General features: G+C 54.2%; 1 long non-coding RNA gene across 1 annotated transcript; it reads left to right on the top strand.

Moving 5' to 3' along the window:
- The first annotated feature begins 13,926 nt into the window (after positions 1–13,926).
- LOC133153105 (uncharacterized) lies at positions 13,927–15,572 on the top strand. The gene is made up of 3 exons (XR_009714251.1): positions 13,927–14,499; positions 14,596–14,895; positions 15,043–15,572. It is a non-coding gene; the product is annotated as an uncharacterized LOC133153105 (long non-coding RNA).
- The last annotated feature ends 4,632 nt before the right edge of the window (positions 15,573–20,204 follow it).

Genomic DNA, 20,204 nt, shown 5'->3' with positions numbered 1-20,204 from the left:
GACCAACGCTGCGTTCGGCGCTTATTGCTGCGACCGGGAGGGAAGCTGCGCCCCGTCCGAGTCAGACTCGGTCGTTGCGGCCCCCCCGAGCCCGCACGCCTCTCGCGGAAGGTCATACGCCACCGGCGGCACGAAAGACGCCTCCCGCAACGCGGTAGTCGGGAAAGGCTATTCGGATAGTCGAGCAGAGTTGCGACAACACATCCCGCGGTGCCGTCTGGTTAGGCAAGGGTTTGAGAAACAGCATTCGCGGTAGACCGGCGCGGCCGGCGGACACCCACGCGGCGTGCCGCAATCGGATCGCGCGCTCGGCCTCCGTTGATTTCCTCTAGGTGGGGGATTCGGGGCGTCTCGGTCTCGCTGCCGTTCGGTCGCGCCAAGGCCTGCGGGGGCGGCGCGTAGCGCACGCTCTCGCGGCGGCCGAGGCGCTAGAGTGCGACCCGCAAGTGGGGAGGAACCGTCCACCCAACGCCGGCGCGAGCCGGGGCCGGTGGGGGCCCTACCAAGGCGGGTCATGAGTGCCAGTCGGTCAGTTCGGGAGAAGGGGAGGGTACTCGGAGGCCCGCCGGGAGCAGACGGGGGTCCGGAAGCTGAGGGGGGTGAAGGACGGCGGCCGGGAGCAGACGGCCGTCCCCGGGAGGGGGTGTTCGTTCACGTGCGGACGCCGGGAGCAGGCGGCCGTCACGCGATTCTGCCAACCGTTCCTACCGGCCTGTGTTTAAGGAGGCGGCCGGTCCTCCGTCCTTGGATGGATAAGATTCGCAGATTTTCGCCCGGCCTGTGTTTAAGGAGGCGGCCGGTTCCCTCCTTCCTTCCTTTCTTGGATGTATAACATTCGCAGATTTTCGCCCGGCCGGTGGTTTAAGGAGGCGGCCGGTCCTCCCTCCTTGGATGTATAACATTCGCAGATTTTCGCCCGGCCTATGTTTAGTGAGGCGACCGGTCCTCCCTCCTTGGATGTATAACATTCGCATATTTTCGCCCGGCCGGTGGTTTAAGGAGGCGGCCGGTCCTCCCTCCTTGGATGTATAACATTCGCAGATTTTCGCCCGGCCTATGTTTAGTGAGGCGACCGGTCCTCCGTGGAGAGCGACCCGCAAGTGGGGAGGAACCGTCCACCCAACGCCGGCGCGAGCCGGGGCCGGTGGGGGCCCTACCAAGGCGGGTCTCATTGCCTGTCGGTCAGTTCGGGAGAAGGTGGGGGTACTCGGAGGCCCGCCGGGAGCAGACGGGGGTCCGGAAGGTGAGGGGGTGAAGGACGGCGGTCGGGAGCAGACGGCCGTCCCCGGGAGGGGGTGTTCGTTCACGTGCGGACGCCGGGAGCAGGCGGCCGTCACGCAATTCTGCCAACCGTTCCCACCGGCCTGTGTTTAAGGAGGCGGCCGGTCCTCCACGAGAAGAATTCTGCCAAACGTTCCACCGGCCTGTGTTTAAGGAGGCGGCCGGTCCTCCCCGTCGTTCCGCCGGCTTGTGTTTAAGGAGGCGGCCGGTCCTCCACGAGAAGAATTCTGCCAAACGTTCCACCGGCCTGTGTTTAAGGAGGCGGCCGGTCCTCCCCGTCGTTCCGCCGGCTTGTGTTTAAGGAGGCGGCCGGTCCTCCACTATTCCTTCCTTGGATGGAAAGCATGTAGCACTTTGAAAATTTTCGAGCACTGTGACACTTTGAAAATTTTCGAGAGTTTTTGTACTTAGAAAATTTTTCGCTCTTGCACTTCCAGAGTGCTTTGCGGTAGCTCCTAGGTTCGCTGTCCGAGCATGTGAACACTTTTTGGGGGGGAACACATCGCTAGAGACACCAGCCGCCTGGTTCTCGGGGCCAAAACTTGTGTTCCCCACACTCGTTCTGACTATATTTTGCGATTTGGGGGTAAAGGTAATGAGTACAGTGACTAGGGGGACCAACTCATCGTACTCTGGCGCACCAACAGACCAAAGCTGGTACTGCACTTACCCCTGGTACCCCAACGCCTGGTACCTGACGGGCGAGAGGCTGATTTTTCGCTATTTGCGGCCGACCGAGGGAACCAGACAAAGCGGACACTTTACGGCGCAAGAGCCGTTGGCACTTAGAAATTTTTCGACAAAGTTGGCGCGAGCTCCAGAAGGAGAGGCTGATTTTTCGCTATTTGTGGCCGACCGAGGGAACCAGGCAAAGCGGACACTTTACGGCGCAAGAGCCGTTGGCACTTAGAAATTTTTTGACAAAGTTGGCGCGAGCTCCAGAAGGAGAGGCTGATTTTTCGCTATTTGTGGCCGACCGAGGGAACCAGGCAAAGCGGACACTTTACGGCGCAAGAGCCGTTGGCACTTAGAAAATATTCGCCAAAGTTGGCACGAGCTCCAGAAGGAGAGGCTGATTTTTCGCTATTTGTGGCCGACCGAGGGAACCAGACAAAGCGGACACATTACGGCGCAAGAGCCGTTGGCACTTAGAAAATATTCGCCAAAGTTGGCACGAGCTCCAGAAGGAGAGGCTGATTTTTCGCTATTTGTGGCCGACCGAGGGAACCAGACAAAGCGGACACTTTACGGCGCAAGAGCCGTTGGCACTTGCGCGAGCTCCAGAAGGAGAGGCTGATTTTTCGCTATTTGTGGCCGACCGAGGGAACCAGACAAAGCGGACACTTTACGGCGCAAGAGCCGTTGGCACTTAGAAAATATTCGCCAAAGTTGGCGCGAGCTCCAGAAGGAGAGGCTGATTTTTCGCCGTTTGTGGCCGACCGAGGGAACCAGGCAAAGCGGACACATTACGGCGCAAGAGCCGTTGGCACTTAGGCGAGCTCCAGAAGGAGAGGCTGATTTTTCGCTATTTGTGGCCGACCGAGGGAACCAGGCAAAGCGGACACATTACGGCGCAAGAGCCGTTGGCACTTAGGCGAGCTCCAGAAGGAGAGGCTGATTTTTCGCCGTTTGTGGCCGACCGAGGGAACCAGGCAAAGCGGACACATTACGGCGCAAGAGCCGTTGGCACTTAGGCGAGCTCCAGAAGGAGAGGCTGATTTTTCGCTATTTGTGGCCGACCGAGGGAACCAGGCAAAGCGGACACATTACGGCGCAAGAGCCGTTGGCACTTAGGCGAGCTCCAGAAGGAGAGGCTGATTTTTCGCTATTTGTGGCCGACCGAGGGAACCAGGCAAAGCGGACACATTACGGCGCAAGAGCCGTTGGCACTTAGGCGAGCTCCAGAAGGAGAGGCTGATTTTTCGCTATTTGTGGCCGACCGAGGGAACCAGGCAAAGCGGACACATTACGGCGCAAGAGCCGTTGGCACTTAGGCGAGCTCCAGAAGGAGAGGCTGATTTTTCGCCGTTTGTGGCCGACCGAGGGAACCAGGCAAAGCGGACACATTACGGCGCAAGAGCCGTTGGCACTTAGGCGAGCTCCAGAAGGAGAGGCTGATTTTTCGCTATTTGTGGCCGACCGAGGGAACCAGGCAAAGCGGACACATTACGGCGCAAGAGCCGTTGGCACTTAGGCGAGCTCCAGAAGGAGAGGCTGATTTTTCGCCGTTTGTGGCCGACCGAGGGAACCAGGCAAAGCGGACACATTACGGCGCAAGAGCCGTTGGCACTTAGGCGAGCTCCAGAAGGAGAGGCTGATTTTTCGCTATTTGTGGCCGACCGAGGGAACCAGGCAAAGCGGACACATTACGGCGCAAGAGCCGTTGGCACTTAGGCGAGCTCCAGAAGGAGAGGCTGATTTTTCGCTATTTGTGGCCGACCGAGGGAACCAGGCAAAGCGGACACATTACGGCGCAAGAGCCGTTGGCACTTAGGCGAGCTCCAGAAGGAGAGGCTGATTTTTCGCCGTTTGTGGCCGACCGAGGGAACCAGGCAAAGCGGACACATTACGGCGCAAGAGCCGTTGGCACTTAGGCGAGCTCCAGAAGGAGAGGCTGGTTTTTCGCTATTTGTGGCCGACCGAGGGAACCAGGCAAAGCGGACACATTACGGCGCAAGAGCCGTTGGCACTTAGGCGAGCTCCAGAAGGAGAGGCTGATTTTTCGCCGTTCGTGGCCGACCGAGGGAACCAGGCAAAGCGGACACATTACGGCGCAAGAGCCGTTGGCACTTAGAAAATATTCGCCAAAGTTGGCACGAGCTCCAGAATGAGAGGCTGATTTTTCGCCGTTTGTGGCCGACCGAGGGAACCAGGCAAAGCGGACACATTACGGCGCAAGAGCCGTTGGCACTTAGGCGAGCTCCAGAAGGAGAGGCTGATTTTTTCGCTATTTGTGGCCGACCGAGGGAACCAGGCAAAGCGGACACATTACGGCGCAAGAGCCGTTGGCACTTAGAAAATATTCGCCAAAGTTGGCACGAGCTCCAGAATGAGAGGCTGATTTTTCGCCGTTTGTGGCCGACCGAGGGAACCAGACAAAGCGGACACATTACGGCGCAAGAGCCGTTGGCACTTAGGCGAGCTCCAGAAGGAGAGGCTGATTTTTTCGCTATTTGTGGCCGACCGAGGGAACCAGGCAAAGCGGACACATTACGGCGCAAGAGCCGTTGGCACTTAGAAAATATTCGCCAAAGTTGGCACGAGCTCCAGAATGAGAGGCTGATTTTTCGCCGTTTGTGGCCGACCGAGGGAACCAGGCAAAGCGGACACATTACGGCGCAAGAGCCGTTGGCACTTAGGCGAGCTCCAGAAGGAGAGGCTGATTTTTTCGCTATTTGTGGCCGACCGAGGGAACCAGGCAAAGCGGACACATTACGGCGCAAGAGCCGTTGGCACTTATAAAATATTCGCCAAAGTTGGCACGAGCTCCAGAATGAGAGGCTGATTTTTCGCCGTTTGTGGCCGACCGAGGGAACCAGACAAAGCGGACACATTACGGCGCAAGAGCCGTTGGCACTTAGGCGAGCTCCAGAAGGAGAGGCTGATTTTTCGCTATTTGTGGCCGACCGAGGGAACCAGGCAAAGCGGACACTTTACGGCGCAAGAGCCGTTGGCACTTAGAAAATATTCGCCAAAGTTGGCACGAGCTCCAGAAGGAGAGGCTGATTTTTCGCCGTTTGTGGCCGACCGAGGGAACCAGACAAAGCGGACACATTACGGCGCAAGAGCCGTTGGCACTTAGGCGAGCTCCAGAAGGAGAGGCTGATTTTTCGCTATTTGTGGCCGACCGAGGGAACCAGGCAAAGCGGACACTTTACGGCGCAAGAGCCGTTGGCACTTAGAAAATATTCGCCAAAGTTGGCGCGAGCTCCAGAAGGAGAGGCTGATTTTTCGCCGTTTGTGGCCGACCGAGGGAACCAGACAAAGCGGACACATTACGGCGCAAGAGCCGTTGGCACTTAGGCGAGCTCCAGAAGGAGAGGCTGATTTTTCGCTATTTGTGGCCGACCGAGGGAACCAGGCAAAGCGGACACTTTACGGCGCAAGAGCCGTTGGCACTTAGAAAATATTCGCCAAAGTTGGCGCGAGCTCCAGAAGGAGAGGCTGATTTTTCGCCGTTTGTGGCCGACCGAGGGAACCAGACAAAGCGGACACATTACGGCGCAAGAGCCGTTGGCACTTAGGCGAGCTCCAGAAGGAGAGGCTGATTTTTCGCTATTTGTGGCCGACCGAGGGAACCAGGCAAAGCGGACACTTTACGGCGCAAGAGCCGTTGGCACTTAGAAAATATTCGCCAAAGTTGGCGCGAGCTCCAGAAGGAGAGGCTGATTTTTCGCCGTTTGTGGCCGACCGAGGGAACCAGACAAAGCGGACACATTACGGCGCAAGAGCCGTTGGCACTTAGGCGAGCTCCAGAAGGAGAGGCTGATTTTTCGCTATTTGTGGCCGACCGAGGGAACCAGGCAAAGCGGACACTTTACGGCGCAAGAGCCGTTGGCACTTAGAAAATATTCGCCAAAGTTGGCGCGAGCTCCAGAAGGAGAGGCTGATTTTTCGCCGTTTGTGGCCGACCGAGGGAACCAGACAAAGCGGACACATTACGGCGCAAGAGCCGTTGGCACTTAGAATATTTTTGCCAAAGTTGGCGCGAGCTCCAGAAGGAGAGGCTGATTTTTCGCCGTTCGTGGCCGACCGAGGGAACCAGGCAAAGCGGACACATTACGGCGCAAGAGCCGTTGGCACTTAGAAAATATTCGCCAAAGTTGGCGCGAGCTCCAGAAGGAGAGGCTGATTTTTCGCCGTTCGTGGCCGACCGAGGGAACCAGGCAAAGCGGACACATTACGGCGCAAGAGCCGTTGGCACTTAGAAAATATTCGCCAAAGTTGGCGCGAGCTCCAGAAGGAGAGGCTGATTTTTCGCCGTTCGTGGCCGACCGAGGGAACCAGGCAAAGCGGACACATTACGGCGCAAGAGCCGTTGGCACTTAGAAAATATTCGCCAAAGTTGGCGCGAGCTCCAGAAGGAGAGGCTGATTTTTCGCCGTTTGTGGCCGACCGAGGGAACCAGGCAAAGCGGACACATTACGGCGCAAGAGCCGTTGGCACTTAGAAAATATTCGCCAAAGTTGGCACGAGCTCCAGAATGAGAGGCTGATTTTTCGCCGTTTGTGGCCGACCGAGGGAACCAGGCAAAGCGGACACTTTACGGCGCAAGAGCCGTTGGCACTTAGAAAATATTCGCCAAAGTTGGCGCGAGCTCCAGAAGGAGAGGCTGATTTTTCGCCGTTTGTGGCCGACCGAGGGAACCAGACAAAGTGGACACATTACGGCGCAAGAGCCGTTGGCACTTAGAATATTTTTGCCAAAGTTGGCGCGAGCTCCAGAAGGAGAGGCTGATTTTTCGCCGTTCGTGGCCGACCGAGGGAACCAGGCAAAGCGGACACATTACGGCGCAAGAGCCGTTGGCACTTAGAAAATATTCGCCAAAGTTGGCGCGAGCTCCAGAAGGAGAGGCTGATTTTTCGCCGTTCGTGGCCGACCGAGGGAACCAGGCAAAGCGGACACATTACGGCGCAAGAGCCGTTGGCACTTAGAAAATATTCGCCAAAGTTGGCGCGAGCTCCAGAAGGAGAGGCTGATTTTTCGCCGTTCGTGGCCGACCGAGGGAACCAGGCAAAGCGGACACATTACGGCGCAAGAGCCGTTGGCACTTAGAAAATATTCGCCAAAGTTGGCGCGAGCTCCAGAAGGAGAGGCTGATTTTTCGCCGTTTGTGGCCGACCGAGGGAACCAGACAAAGCGGACACATTACGGCGCAAGAGCCGTTGGCACTTAGAATATTTTTGCCAAAGTTGGCGCGAGCTCCAGAAGGAGAGGCTGATTTTTCGCCGTTCGTGGCCGACCGAGGGAACCAGGCAAAGCGGACACATTACGGCGCAAGAGCCGTTGGCACTTAGAAAATATTCGCCAAAGTTGGCGCGAGCTCCAGAAGGAGAGGCTGATTTTTCGCCGTTCGTGGCCGACCGAGGGAACCAGGCAAAGCGGACACATTACGGCGCAAGAGCCGTTGGCACTTAGAAAATATTCGCCAAAGTTGGCGCGAGCTCCAGAAGGAGAGGCTGATTTTTCGCCGTTCGTGGCCGACCGAGGGAACCAGGCAAAGCGGACACATTACGGCGCAAGAGCCGTTGGCACTTAGAAAATATTCGCCAAAGTTGGCGCGAGCTCCAGAAGGAGAGGCTGATTTTTCGCCGTTCGTGGCCGACCGAGGGAACCAGACAAAGCGGACACATTACGGCGCAAGAGCCGTTGGCACTTAGAAAATATTCGCCAAAGTTGGTGCGAGCTCCAGAAGGAGAGGCTGATTTTTCGCCGTTCGTGGCCGACCGAGGGAACCAGACAAAGCGGACACATTACGGCGCAAGAGCCGTTGGCACTTAGAAAATATTCGCCAAAGTTGGCGCGAGCTCCAGAAGGAGAGGCTGATTTTTCGCTGTTTGTGGCCGACCGAGGGAACCAGACAAAGCGGACACATTACGGCGCAAGAGCCGTTGGCACTTAGAAAATATTTGCCAAAGTTGGCGCGAGCTCCAGAAGGAGAGGCTGATTTTTCGCCATTCGTGGCCGACCGAGGGAACCAGACAAAGCGGACACATTACGGCGCAAGAGCCGTTGGCACTTAGAAAATATTCGCCAAAGTTGGCGCGAGCTCCAGAAGGAGAGGCTGATTTTTCGCTGTTTGTGGCCGACCGAGGGAACCAGACAAAGCGGACACATTACGGCGCAAGAGCCGTTGGCACTTAGAAAATATTTGCCAAAGTTGGCGCGAGCTCCAGAAGGAGAGGCTGATTTTTCGCCATTCGTGGCCGACCGAGGGAACCAGACAAAGCGGACAGCTTGTGCGGCAGCCCACGCTGGCACTTAGAAAATATTCTGAAATTCTCACCGACTTCCGTGGTGGAGAGGCCGAATTTTTGCGATTCGGGTCCGAAAGGAGAACCGTCGCAATTCGGACAGCTTGTGCGGCAGCCCACGCTGGCACTTAGAAAATATTCTGAAATTCTCACCGACCTCCGTGGTGGAGAGGCCGGATTTTCGACATTCGGATCCGACCGGGGAACCGTCGCCACTCGGACAAGTTGTGCGGCAGCCCACGCTCGCACTTAGAAAATATTCTGAAATTCTCACCGACCTCCGTGGTGGAGAGGCCGAATTTTCGACATTCGTGGCCGACCGGGGAACCGTCGCCACTCGGACAACTTGTGCGGCAGCCCTCGGTGATTTTAGGACCGCTTTTTCACCCTCGCTGTCCGACCGGAGAACCGTCGTAGCTCGGACAGTTCGTGTGCCAGCATCCGCTGGCACTTAGAAAATTTTAAAAAAGAAAAAAATAGTCTTCTGCATATACGTTCTGACTATATTTTGCGATTAGGGGGTAAAGGTAATGAGTACAGTGACTAGGGGGACCAACTCATCGTACTCTGGCGCACCAACACGCCAAGGTTGGTACTGCACTTAGGCTGATTTTTGCGCTATTCGCGGCCGACCGGGGAACCAGCGCGGAGCGGACACATTACGGCGAATGAGCCGTTGGCACTTAGAAAATTTTTGAGCTTTTTTCGAACTTCCGTGAGGCTGATTTTGCGCTATTCGCGGCCGACCGGGGAACCAGCGCGGAGCGGACACATTACGGCGAATGAGCCGTTGGCACTTAGAAAATTTTTGAGCTTTTTTCGAACTTCCGTGAGGCTGATTTTGCGCTATTCGCGGCCGACCGGGGAACCAGCGCGGAGCGGACACATTACGGCGAATGAGCCGTTGGCACTTAGAAAATTTTTGAGCTTTTTTCGAACTTCCGTGAGGCTGATTTTGCGCTATTCGCGGCCGACCGGGGAACCAGCGCGGAGCGGACACATTACGGCGAATGAGCCGTTGGCACTTAGAAAATTTTTGAGCTTTTTTCGGACTTCCGTGTGGAGCTTTGGGGCCGTTCCGCCTAACTTTTTATGCCCGATTAGGCTTCCAGGGAGGCGGCTAAGCATTATTGACCAATCATGGAGCTTTTTTGGGACTTCCGTGTGGAGCTTTGGGGCCGTTCCGCCTAACTTTTTATGCCCGATTAGGCTTCCAGGGAGGCGGCTAAGCATTATTGACCAATCATGGAGCTTTTTTGGGACTTCCGTGTGGAGCTTTGGAGCCGTTCCGCCTAACTTTTTATGCCCGATTAGGCTTCCAGGGAGGCGGCTAAGCATTATTGACCAATCATGGAGCTTTTTTGGGACTTCCGTGTGGAGCTTTGGGGCCGTTCCGCCTAGCTTTTTATGCCCGATTAGGCTTCCAGGGAGGCGGCTAAGCATTATTGACCAATCATGGAGCTTTTTTGGGACTTCCGTGTGGAGCTTTGGGGCCGTTCCGCCTAACTTTTTATGCCCGATTAGGCTTCCAGGGAGGCGGCTAAGCATTATTGACCAATCATGGAGCTTTTTTGGGACTTCCGTGTGGAGCTTTGGGGCCGTTCCGCCTAGCTTTTTATGCCCGATTAGGCTTCCAGGGAGGCGGCTAAGCATTATTGACCAATCATGGAGCTTTTTTGGGACTTCCGTGTGGAGCTTTGGGGCCGTTCCGCCTAACTTTTTATGCCCGATTAGGCTTCCAGGGAGGCGGCTAAGCATTATTGACCAATCATGGAGCTTTTTTGGGACTTCCGTGTGGAGCTTTGGGGCCGTTCCGCCTAGCTTTTTATGCCCGATTAGGCTTCCAGGGAGGCGGCTAAGCATTATTGACCAATCATGGAGCTTTTTTGGGACTTCCGTGTGGAGCTTTGGGGCCGTTCCGCCTAACTTTTTATGCCCGATTAGGCTTCCAGGGAGGCGGCTAAGCATTATTGACCAATCATGGAGCTTTTTTGGGACTTCCGTGTGGAGCTTTGGGGCCGTTCCGCCTAACTTTTTATGCCCGATTAGGCTTCCAGGGAGGCGGCTAAGCATTATTGACCAATCATGGAGCTTTTTTGGGACTTCCGTGTGGAGCTTTGGGGCCGTTCCGCCTAGCTTTTTATGCCCGATTAGGCTTCCAGGGAGGCGGCTAAGCATTATTGACCAATCATGGAGCTTTTTTGGGACTTCCAGCCGGTGCTTTGGGGGCCTTCCCCCTCACTTTCTACGCCCGATTGGGCTTCCAGGGACGCGGCTAAGCATTTTTAACAGAAATGGAGCTTTTTGAGGACCTCCACACGGAGCTCCAGGGCCGGTCCGCCTCACTTTTTACGCCCGATTACGCTTCCAGGGACGCGGCTAAGCATTTTTAACACGTTATGGAGCTTTTTGAGGACCTCCACACGGAGCTCCAGGGCCGGTCCGCCTCACTTTTTACGCCCGATTAGATTTGCATAATAATTTGGAACACGGTGCCGTGTTCCAAATTATTATGCGGGCTGGTGCTTGGGGCTGGCGTCCGCCTATAGTGGTTTAATTTCGGGAGGAAGATTCATTTTCGTCCCAAGCCCGCCGCTGGAGAAAATCTTAGGTACCAGGAGTGGATTTTTTTTGTCCACTCAGGAGGGGGACGTTGACTGGTTCGGTGTCCGGGGGAAAGTGCTCTTTTCTCGGCCAGGAGAAAGATGAGACTCCGAGCCCGCCGCTGGAGAAAATTTTAGGTACCAGGAGCGGATTTTTTTTTCTCCAGGGGCGTTCCGCCTAACATTTTACGCCCGATTACGCTTCCAGGGACGCGGCTAAGCATTTTTAACACGTTATGGAGCTTTTTGAGGACCTCCACACGGAGCTCCAGGGCCGGTCCGCCTCACTTTTTACGCCCGATTACGCTTCCAGGGACGCGGCTAAGCATTTTTGACCAATCATGGAGCTTTTTTGGGACTTCCAGCCGGTGCTTTGGGGGCCTTCCCCCTCACTTTCTACGCCCGATTGGGCTTCCAGGGACGCGGCTAAGCATTTTTAACAGAAATGGAGCTTTTTGCGGAGCTCCAGCCGGTGCCACCGGCAGGCCGTGCACGCGGACGAGATGACCGAAAGAAGCTCCAGGAGAGCGGATGGACGCTTTTTAAGCACCGAGGCGGAGATCGCGGAGCTTTAATAGACTTCCAGCGGGCCCAAAGCGGCCAGGCAGACGGCGCAGCGCGACCTGGTACCTCGCACGGGACGCATCGCCCCCCCCGCGCACAGTTCCAGGGGGCCGGGATGACGTTTCAAAGCTGCCGCTGCAGCTGCGGCGGGGAGTGGCCTCCCTCCGGTGGACACGACGAGTAAATGACACCGGCCGCTGACGCAAACCCACGCCCGGCAGGAGAGCTCGGAAGGCGGCTAAGATTTCAAGGAAGACCCCCCCTGCGCAGACCTCCACTAGGCCGGGATGACTGTTCAGCTGTGGCGGGGAGTGGCCTCCCTCCGGTCGGCACGACGAGTAAATGACACCGGCCGCTGACGCAAACCCACGCCCGGCAGGAGAGCTCGGAAGGCGGCTAAGATTTCAAGGAAGACCCCCCCTGCGCAGACCTCCACTAGGCCGGGATGACTGTTCAGCTGTGGCGGGGAGTGGCCTCCCTCCGGTCGGCACGACGAGTAAATGACACCGGCCGCTGACGCAAACCCACGCCCGGCAGGAGAGCTCGGAAGGCGGCTAAGATTTCAAGGAAGACCCCCCCTGCGCAGACCTCCACTAGGCCGGGATGACTGTTCAGCTGTGGCGGGGAGTGGCCTCCCTCCGGTCGGCACGACGAGTAAATGACACCGGCCGCTGACGCAAACCCACGCCCGGCAGGAGAGCTCGGAAGGCGGCTAAGATTTCAAGGAAGACCCCCCCTGCGCAGACCTCCACTAGGCCGGGATGACTGTTCAGCTGTGGCGGGGAGTGGCCTCCCTCCGGTCGGCACGACGAGTAAATGACACCGGCCGCTGACGCAAACCCACGCCCGGCAGGAGAGCTCGGAAGGCGGCTAAGATTTCAAGGAAGACCCCCCCTGCGCAGACCTCCACTAGGCCGGGATGACTGTTCAGCTGTAGCGGGGAGTGGCCTCCCTCCGGTCGGCACGACGAGTAAATGACACCGGCCGCTGACGCAAACCCACGCCCGGCAGGAGAGCTCGGAAGGCGGCTAAGATTTCAAGGAAGACCCCCCCTGCGCAGACCTCCACTAGGCCGGGATGACTGTTCAGCTGTGGCGGGGAGTGGCCTCCCTCCGGTCGGCACGACGAGTAAATGACACCGGCCGCTGACGCAAACCCACGCCCGGCAGGAGAGCTCGGAAGGCGGCTAAGATTTCAAGGAAGACCCCCCCTGCGCAGACCTCCACTAGGCCGGGATGACTGTTCAGCTGTAGCGGGGAGTGGCCTCCCTCCGGTCGGCACGACGAGTAAATGACACCGGCCGCTGACGCAAACCCACGCCCGGCAGGAGAGCTCGGAAGGCGGCTAAGATTTCAAGGAAGACCCCCCCTGCGCAGACCTCCACTAGGCCGGGATGACTGTTCAGCTGCGGCGGGGAGTGGCCTCCCTCCGGTCGGCACGACGAGTAAATGACACCGGCCGCTGACGCAAACCCACGCCCGGCAGGAGAGCTCGGAAGGCGGCTAAGATTTCAAGGAAGACCCCCCCTGCGCAGACCTCCACTAGGCCGGGATGACTGTTCAGCTGCGGCGGGGAGTGGCCTCCCTCCGGTCGGCACGACGAGTAAATGACACCGGCCGCTGACGCAAACCCACGCCCGGCAGGAGAGCTCGGAAGGCGGCTAAGATTTCAAGGAAGACCCCCCCTGCGCAGACCTCCACTAGGCCGGGATGACTGTTCAGCTGCGGCGGGGAGTGGCCTCCCTCCGGTCGGCACGACGAGTAAATGACACCGGCCGCTGACGCAAACCCACGCCCGGCAGGAGAGCTCGGAAGGCGGCTAAGATTTCAAGGAAGACCCCCCCTGCGCAGACCTCCACTAGGCCGGGATGACTGTTCAGCTGTGGCGGGGAGTGGCCTCCCTCCGGTCGGCACGACGAGTAAATGACACCGGCCGCTGACGCAAACCCACGCCCGGCAGGAGAGCTCGGAAGGCGGCTAAGATTTCAAGGAAGACCCCCCCTGCGCAGACCTCCACTAGGCCGGGATGACTGTTCAGCTGTGGCGGGGAGTGGCCTCCCTCCGGTCGGCACGACGAGTAAATGACACCGGCCGCTGACGCAAACCCACGCCCGGCAGGAGAGCTCGGAAGGCGGCTAAGATTTCAAGGAAGACCCCCCCTGCGCAGACCTCCACTAGGCCGGGATGACTGTTCAGCTGTGGCGGGGAGTGGCCTCCCTCCGGTCGGCACGACGAGTAAATGACACCGGCCGCTGACGCAAACCCACGCCCGGCAGGAGAGCTCGGAAGGCGGCTAAGATTTCAAGGAAGACCCCCCCTGCGCAGACCTCCACTAGGCCGGGATGACTGTTCAGCTGCGGCGGGGAGTGGCCTCCCTCCGGTCGGCACGACGAGTAAATGACACCGGCCGCTGACGCAAACCCACGCCCGGCAGGAGAGCTCGGAAGGCGGCTAAGATTTCAAGGAAGACCCCCCCTGCGCAGACCTCCACTAGGCCGGGATGACTGTTCAGCTGCGGCGGGGAGTGGCCTCCCTCCGGTCGGCACGACGAGTAAAGCTATTTAGGAAAATCTGAGATAAATATCACTTGCATAATAATTTGGAACACGGTCCCGTGTTCCAAATTATTATGCAAAATGTATTTAGACACCAGCAATCGCACTTAGATTTGTTTCTTTTTTCTTTCTTTTAGCTTCCATAATGTTACCGGGCGCTGACGCAAACCCACGCCGGGCAGGAGAGCTCAAAAGCCGGGTAACATTTCAAGGAAGCTATTTAGGAAAATCTGAGATAAATATCCTTTGCATAATAATTTGGAACACGGTCCCGTGTTCCAAATTATTATGCAAAATGTATTTAAGTGTCATAAAGATTACATTTTTTGTTTTTCAAGTACTGAAATCACCCTCAGTCATGGTACAGTCCATGGTAGTCTGCCAGGTGAGCGCAATTGTAGTAATTAACAAGTCTATTTAAGTTCCGCGTTTTTAAGCGTTCGGCCATTTCGTTCAACCATGGGGAGGAAAAAGGATCTCTCTGCTGTCGAGAAGCGTGAAATCGTTCGATGCCTTGGACAAGGTATGCAGACATTTGATATTGCACGAAAGCTTAAGCGCGACCATCGAACTTTGAAGAAATTCGTCGCTGATTCGGAGCAAACGCGCGTTCGTGCAGACAAAGGCACGACAAGGAAGGTTTCTGCAAGACAAACAAATCGAATCAAGAGGGCGGCTGCAAGCATGCCACTAAAGACGAGCAAACAAATATTCGACGCTGCTGGTGCCAGTGAAGTCCCACGAACGACGAGGTGCAGGATCCTCCAGAGGCTTGCAGTTGTGCGGAAACCCTCCATTCGGCCACCCCTGAACAACGCGAACAAGCAGAAACGGCTGCAGTGGGCCCAGACTTACATGAAGACAAATTTTCAGACAGTCCTGTTCACCGACGAGTGCCGTGCAACCTTGGATGGGCCAGGTAGGGTTTTTTAAGTTTTTCCTTGCACTTTTGAGAGCTCAGGGGATGCTTTGAGAATAATTGTCAATTTCTGTCTATGTGAAGCCCTTTGAGACTGCTTGTGATTTAGGGCTATACAAATAAACTTGATTTGACTTGACTTTACAGATGGATGGAGTCGTGGATGGTTGGTGGACGGCCACGATAGCCCAACAAGGCTGCGGCGTCAGCAGGGAGGTGGCGGAGTGATGTTTTGGGCCGGAATCATGGGGAGAGAGCTGCTTGGCCCCTTTAGGGTCCCTGAAGGCGTCAAAATTACGTCTGTTAACTACGTGGAATTTCTGACTCAACACTTCTGTCCATGGTACAACAGGAAGAACCGTGCTTTCCGTCAAAAGATCATCTTCATGCATGACAATGCACCATCTCATGCTGCAAGAAATACGTCAACGTCTTTGGCATCTATGGGAATAAAGGGAGAGAAACTGATGGTGTGGCCCCCATGCTCCCCTGACCTCAATCCTATTGAAAACTTGTGGAGCATCGTCAAGCAGAAAATCTACGAAGGTGGGAGGCAGTTCAATTCCAAAGAGCAGCTCTGGCAGGCTATTCTTAGATCCTGCCAAGAAATTCAACCAGAAACTGTACAAAAACTCACAAGTTCAGTGGATGGAAGAATCGTGAAGCTGCTGTTGAACAAAGGGTCCTATGTTAAAATGTAACTTTGTTTTTTATTGAAATAAAGGGTCCTATGTTAAAATGTAACTTGTTTGTCTTTTCTTTGAAATAGCTTTTGATTTCAGTAAATATGACCTCCTAATGCTGTAAATTCTTAAGATGGGCATTTCAGTTCATAAAAACCTATAAAATGTTATAAAACTCTGTTGTGCGTAATAATGTGGAACAGTGCATTTTAAGTTTTTTATTTTTTTAAAATTCTGTGATCATTCGGAGGTTTGTTCAATAAAATTAGAATTCATCAAAATAATGGTTGATGACTTGAAAATTATGCTGACTCATTTTGCATCGACTATTTAGGAAAATCTGAGATAAATGTCACTTGCATAATAATTTGGAACACGGTGTACTCCCGCGTCACAGGCAGTGTTTGGAAGTAAATGTTAAGGTATGTTATTAAAACTTTAAAAAAGTTTTCTGTGTCCAGTCTTTCTTTGTTAATAACTCACGTGCACACTTCCGTGTTGCTGCGGTACTACTGCTGCGTCACAGGCAATGTTTAGAAAGACATGTTAAAGTATGTTATTAAAACTTTAAAATGGCTTTCTGTGTGCTGTCTTTCTTTGTAAAAAAAACTCGTGTGCACGTGCGGTTTATAGTCCGGTGCGGCTTATATAAGAAAAAAACTAAAATATCCCCGGATTTTAGCTAGTGCGGTTTATAGTCCGGTGCGGTTTATAGTCCAGAAATTACGGTATACTTTGTGCTAAGAAATGTTTTCTAAGGCGCCTTCGCCTCACAGTTGGGAGGGTGCGAGTTCGATTCCACTTCAAGATAATATATCTGGTCATCACCCTGCCTGGTGATGTTCACTTTGAGATGGACAGCAGTGTGGCGCCTGTGCAGTGTGCCCCCAGGAATGTTCCAGTGGCCCTCAAGGCAGCTGTTAAAGCACAGCTTGATCAATACGAAAAGGACGGACATTTGACCACAGTCACACAGCCCACAGACAGATCAGCAATCTGGTCATAGTGAAAAAGCCGGAAAAGTTGAGACTGATTGACATTGCCCCAAAGCCACTCAACCGAGCCCTGAAACGGTCCCACTACCTTATGCCCACTTAGATGACGTGCTGTACAAGGCACGTATAGTCATGCTAGTGGATGCGCGTGATGCATTCCTGCAGTGCCGACTGGATGAGGAGAGCAGCCGGATGACAACATTCTGGACAGCATGGGGCAGAAAACGGTGGCTGAACTCTCCTTTGGTGTGTCAGTTGCCCCGGAACTGTACCAGAGAAAGCAACATGAGCTCCTAGCTGGATTAACAGAGATTGAGCCCATAGCGACTCGTCATAGTTGGCTGCGGGGATGCGGACGATGAGGCCAACCGCGACCATGATACAAACCTCATTGCCCTGATGGACAGACGCAGGAAAGTTAAACTCAGGCTGAGCATGAAAAAAATGCAGTGTGACGCAGCGGCCATTCAGCAGGCAGACTACCTCAATGTCAGCTGCCAGCGCCTGGCACAGATCCAAGCACACACAGAGGAGGATGTGTGTCTCCAAATGCTCAAGGCAGTCGTACTGCAGGGATGGCCAGAACACAAAGAGAAGGCCACCATACTCATCAGGGACTGCTGAGCCATCAGAGATAAAATAAGCGCACAGGATGGTGTGCTCTTCAGGAGCCAGCGCGTCATCATTCTGAAAGCTATGCGTCCGTAAATGCTGAGGAGGATCCACTAAAATCATGTGGGTGCCGAAGCATGCTACAGACATGCCCGTGATACATTGTACTGGCCCTACATGCAAGGGGAAGTCAAGGACTATGTATAGCAGTGCTCTGTGTGTAACGAGTACGCGCACAAGCAACAGAAAGAGACCATGATGTCACACCCGCTCCCCACGCGTCCATGGCAGCTGGTAAGCATGGACTTGTACAGCTACGCAGCACAAAACTTTTTGCTTGTGGTGGACCACTTCTCCGACTTCTGGGAGATCAACCTTGACACCACAATCCGACTAATCAAGGCACAGTTTGCACGTTATGGCGTCCTGGACAGAGCCATTTTGGATGGGGGGAGCCAGTTTGCGTGCAGTGAGTTCGGGGCATTTGCGAGGGAGTCAGGCTTCGAACCCGTCATGTCCTCACCGCGGCACCCAAAAGCTAACGGCAAAGTGGAGTCAGCAGTAAAGATTGTGAAAGGCCTGTGCAGAAAGGCTGACCTTGCCAAGGAGGATCCCTGGAAGGCCATTCTTCATTGACAAAACATGCCCACTGAGGGCATGCAATGCAGCCCACCAGCTCATGTCACGAAGGCTGAGAACCCTTCTTCCGGTGGTCGACCAGCTCCTTGCACCTCAGGTCATCACAGGAGTTCCCGACAAGCTGAGGGAGAAGCATCAGGGGGGAAAGTTAGCGTATGACAAATCGTCGAGGGATCTGCCGGAGCTGAGCGTCGGCCATCCCATCAGGATGAAGCCGCTCCCGGGAGACAGGACAGGCAGATGGAGGCGAGGGGTGTGCCTGCAGCAGTTGGGACTCCGGTCCTATTTGGTCGAGGTGGGGGGAGGGGGGACAACATATCGACGCAGCAGAATTGATCTTCGACCGGTTGAGGCGACCCCTGCCCAACCGTCAGCTCGACCAGAATTGAGTCCAGAGCAGCCTGCGAATAGAGACGGCAACGGAGGCAGCTTCGGCGGTGCCAGGGAGTCTCCACTGTCTTCACCTACCCCAAAGTCACCGCCATCTTCTCCGCAGGCCAGAGACACACTACGCCGCGTGCTACAGGGCCGGGCCTTCTCCCGGAGTGGGATGCTGATTAAGCCTCCTGACAGACTTGACCTCTTGGTCACACATGGACTGTGACACACACACACTGACATACACTCGAATACGACATGCAAGGACTGGGTGCACTCTCAAACACACGTGGACTGTGAATTCTGTTGAATTAAAAAAAAAAATAAAGAACTGAGTGATGTAACAAACAAAAAATGTGATGTTCTGATTTATTGTGATTTTAATGACAGGTGTGTTCTTATCCTGCTACTATGTAGTGTCACGTTCTATGGCCATATATTTGATATTTGAAGTTGAGCCAGGTATTGCTATCTGAGGTTGAATCTGATGTTACTAATATGTTGTTTGTCTACAGTTGATTTATAGGCAGCATTGTCCCAGTGTGGATACTTTTACTAAAGGAAGGGAGAGGTTACAGGATGATTGTATCGACATACCCACCCTGTGGCAGCTACAGAGCCCTCACCTATAATATGCCTGTGTCACGTGTGGTTGCTCCAGTTGTATTTCCTACCTGCAGTATGAATACACGGTACTGAGACCTAGCTGGACTCGTGTCTACCTTATCGTGCACCACACATTGTAACAGAATACGTCTTTGATGCCAATGCTATTCCGCTTGCAGTCAGTTAGCTGGCTTTTACCGCTGCTTCACTGACTTGTCGGCTCTGGATGAAAGTTGACTGCTGTTTCCTCAGACCCGCCTGCAATTCGTTGATCTTATGTCTTCTCAGTTGTCCTTGTAAGCCGTCATATTTTTCGCTGTGAAATCTCGTAGTGGCGTCGAATATTATATTCCTTCAATACCGAAACTTGTTGCAAGCACACTAAGCACAAAGGTTTTCCGTGCTTACTGTATCTATAAATAAATAGAACATGGTCCATTTTTCATTGAAAATTCTACACTCCGTATCTACTTTTCTCCGTTTGGATAACGACATTTTGACGAATGAGGGTGTAGGGGAGGGATAGAAACCAGGGATGGAGGGAATAAGAAGATAGTGGATAATGTATGAATTGGATTAGGAATAATAATGATACGATATTAATGGGATTACCAATACTGTGAATGACTTAATCACAGCAGATGTTCAAGTGTTGCTGTTGTTGGCTGGACCATCTGGAAGCACTGATTACAGGTGAAAAGAAGAATCGCAAGAACAGCCCCAAAAACGCAACCCACAAATGATTAGACTACGTAATAACAGTTTGCAAAGGAAAGGAACTGACCACTGCCATTAGTGCCCCTCGAAAAAAAGAAAATTTTAGAATTACAGATGTTAATACTTAAAACATGTGAGTCCCAATTGGTGCGTTGGCATATAGTCAAGGTTCCAGGTGCACTCCAAGGGTCTTAAATTGGACATTTATGCCCATGTTGGCACAACCACCTGCGCTGGATACCCTGGCAGTTTGGACCAGTACGTAACGGATGACCAGACCTTCGCTGAGTGGGAAGTTGACCTGCTCAAGTTTGACGGCTGCTCCATGGACGCTACTTTGCTTGAGGAAGGCGACCATGTCCACTGTGTGATCATTCAGGCTACAATTTGAAAGCATTGTTTTCTCTAGGATTGTGATTTGTGGTGTCTAAATTAGAGAGCGTAGCAGAAATGGCATTTATTTCCCTGTGCCTTAATTCCCTTGGTTGTCTGACTTGATGGCGCTGAGAGCCTCTTAGAGTCAGAACGCCCCCACTCCACAATGGAGTGAAAGCGCTTTGACGCATCATTTATTCTTCTTCAAGGTACATAAACTTGTCCAAAGCGCTAAACAGAAAAGGAAGACCCAACCTATATTCCAGAGTGTCCTTTGTATGAGTGGCCTTTCCAAAAGGTAACA

The sequence above is a fragment of the Syngnathus typhle genome, linkage group LG4, assembly GCF_033458585.1.
Source record: "Syngnathus typhle isolate RoL2023-S1 ecotype Sweden linkage group LG4, RoL_Styp_1.0, whole genome shotgun sequence".
NCBI lineage: Eukaryota > Metazoa > Chordata > Actinopteri > Syngnathiformes > Syngnathidae > Syngnathus > Syngnathus typhle.
The sequence above is the reverse complement of the archived record's forward strand: the minus strand, read 5'-3'. Positions and strand labels throughout refer to the sequence as shown.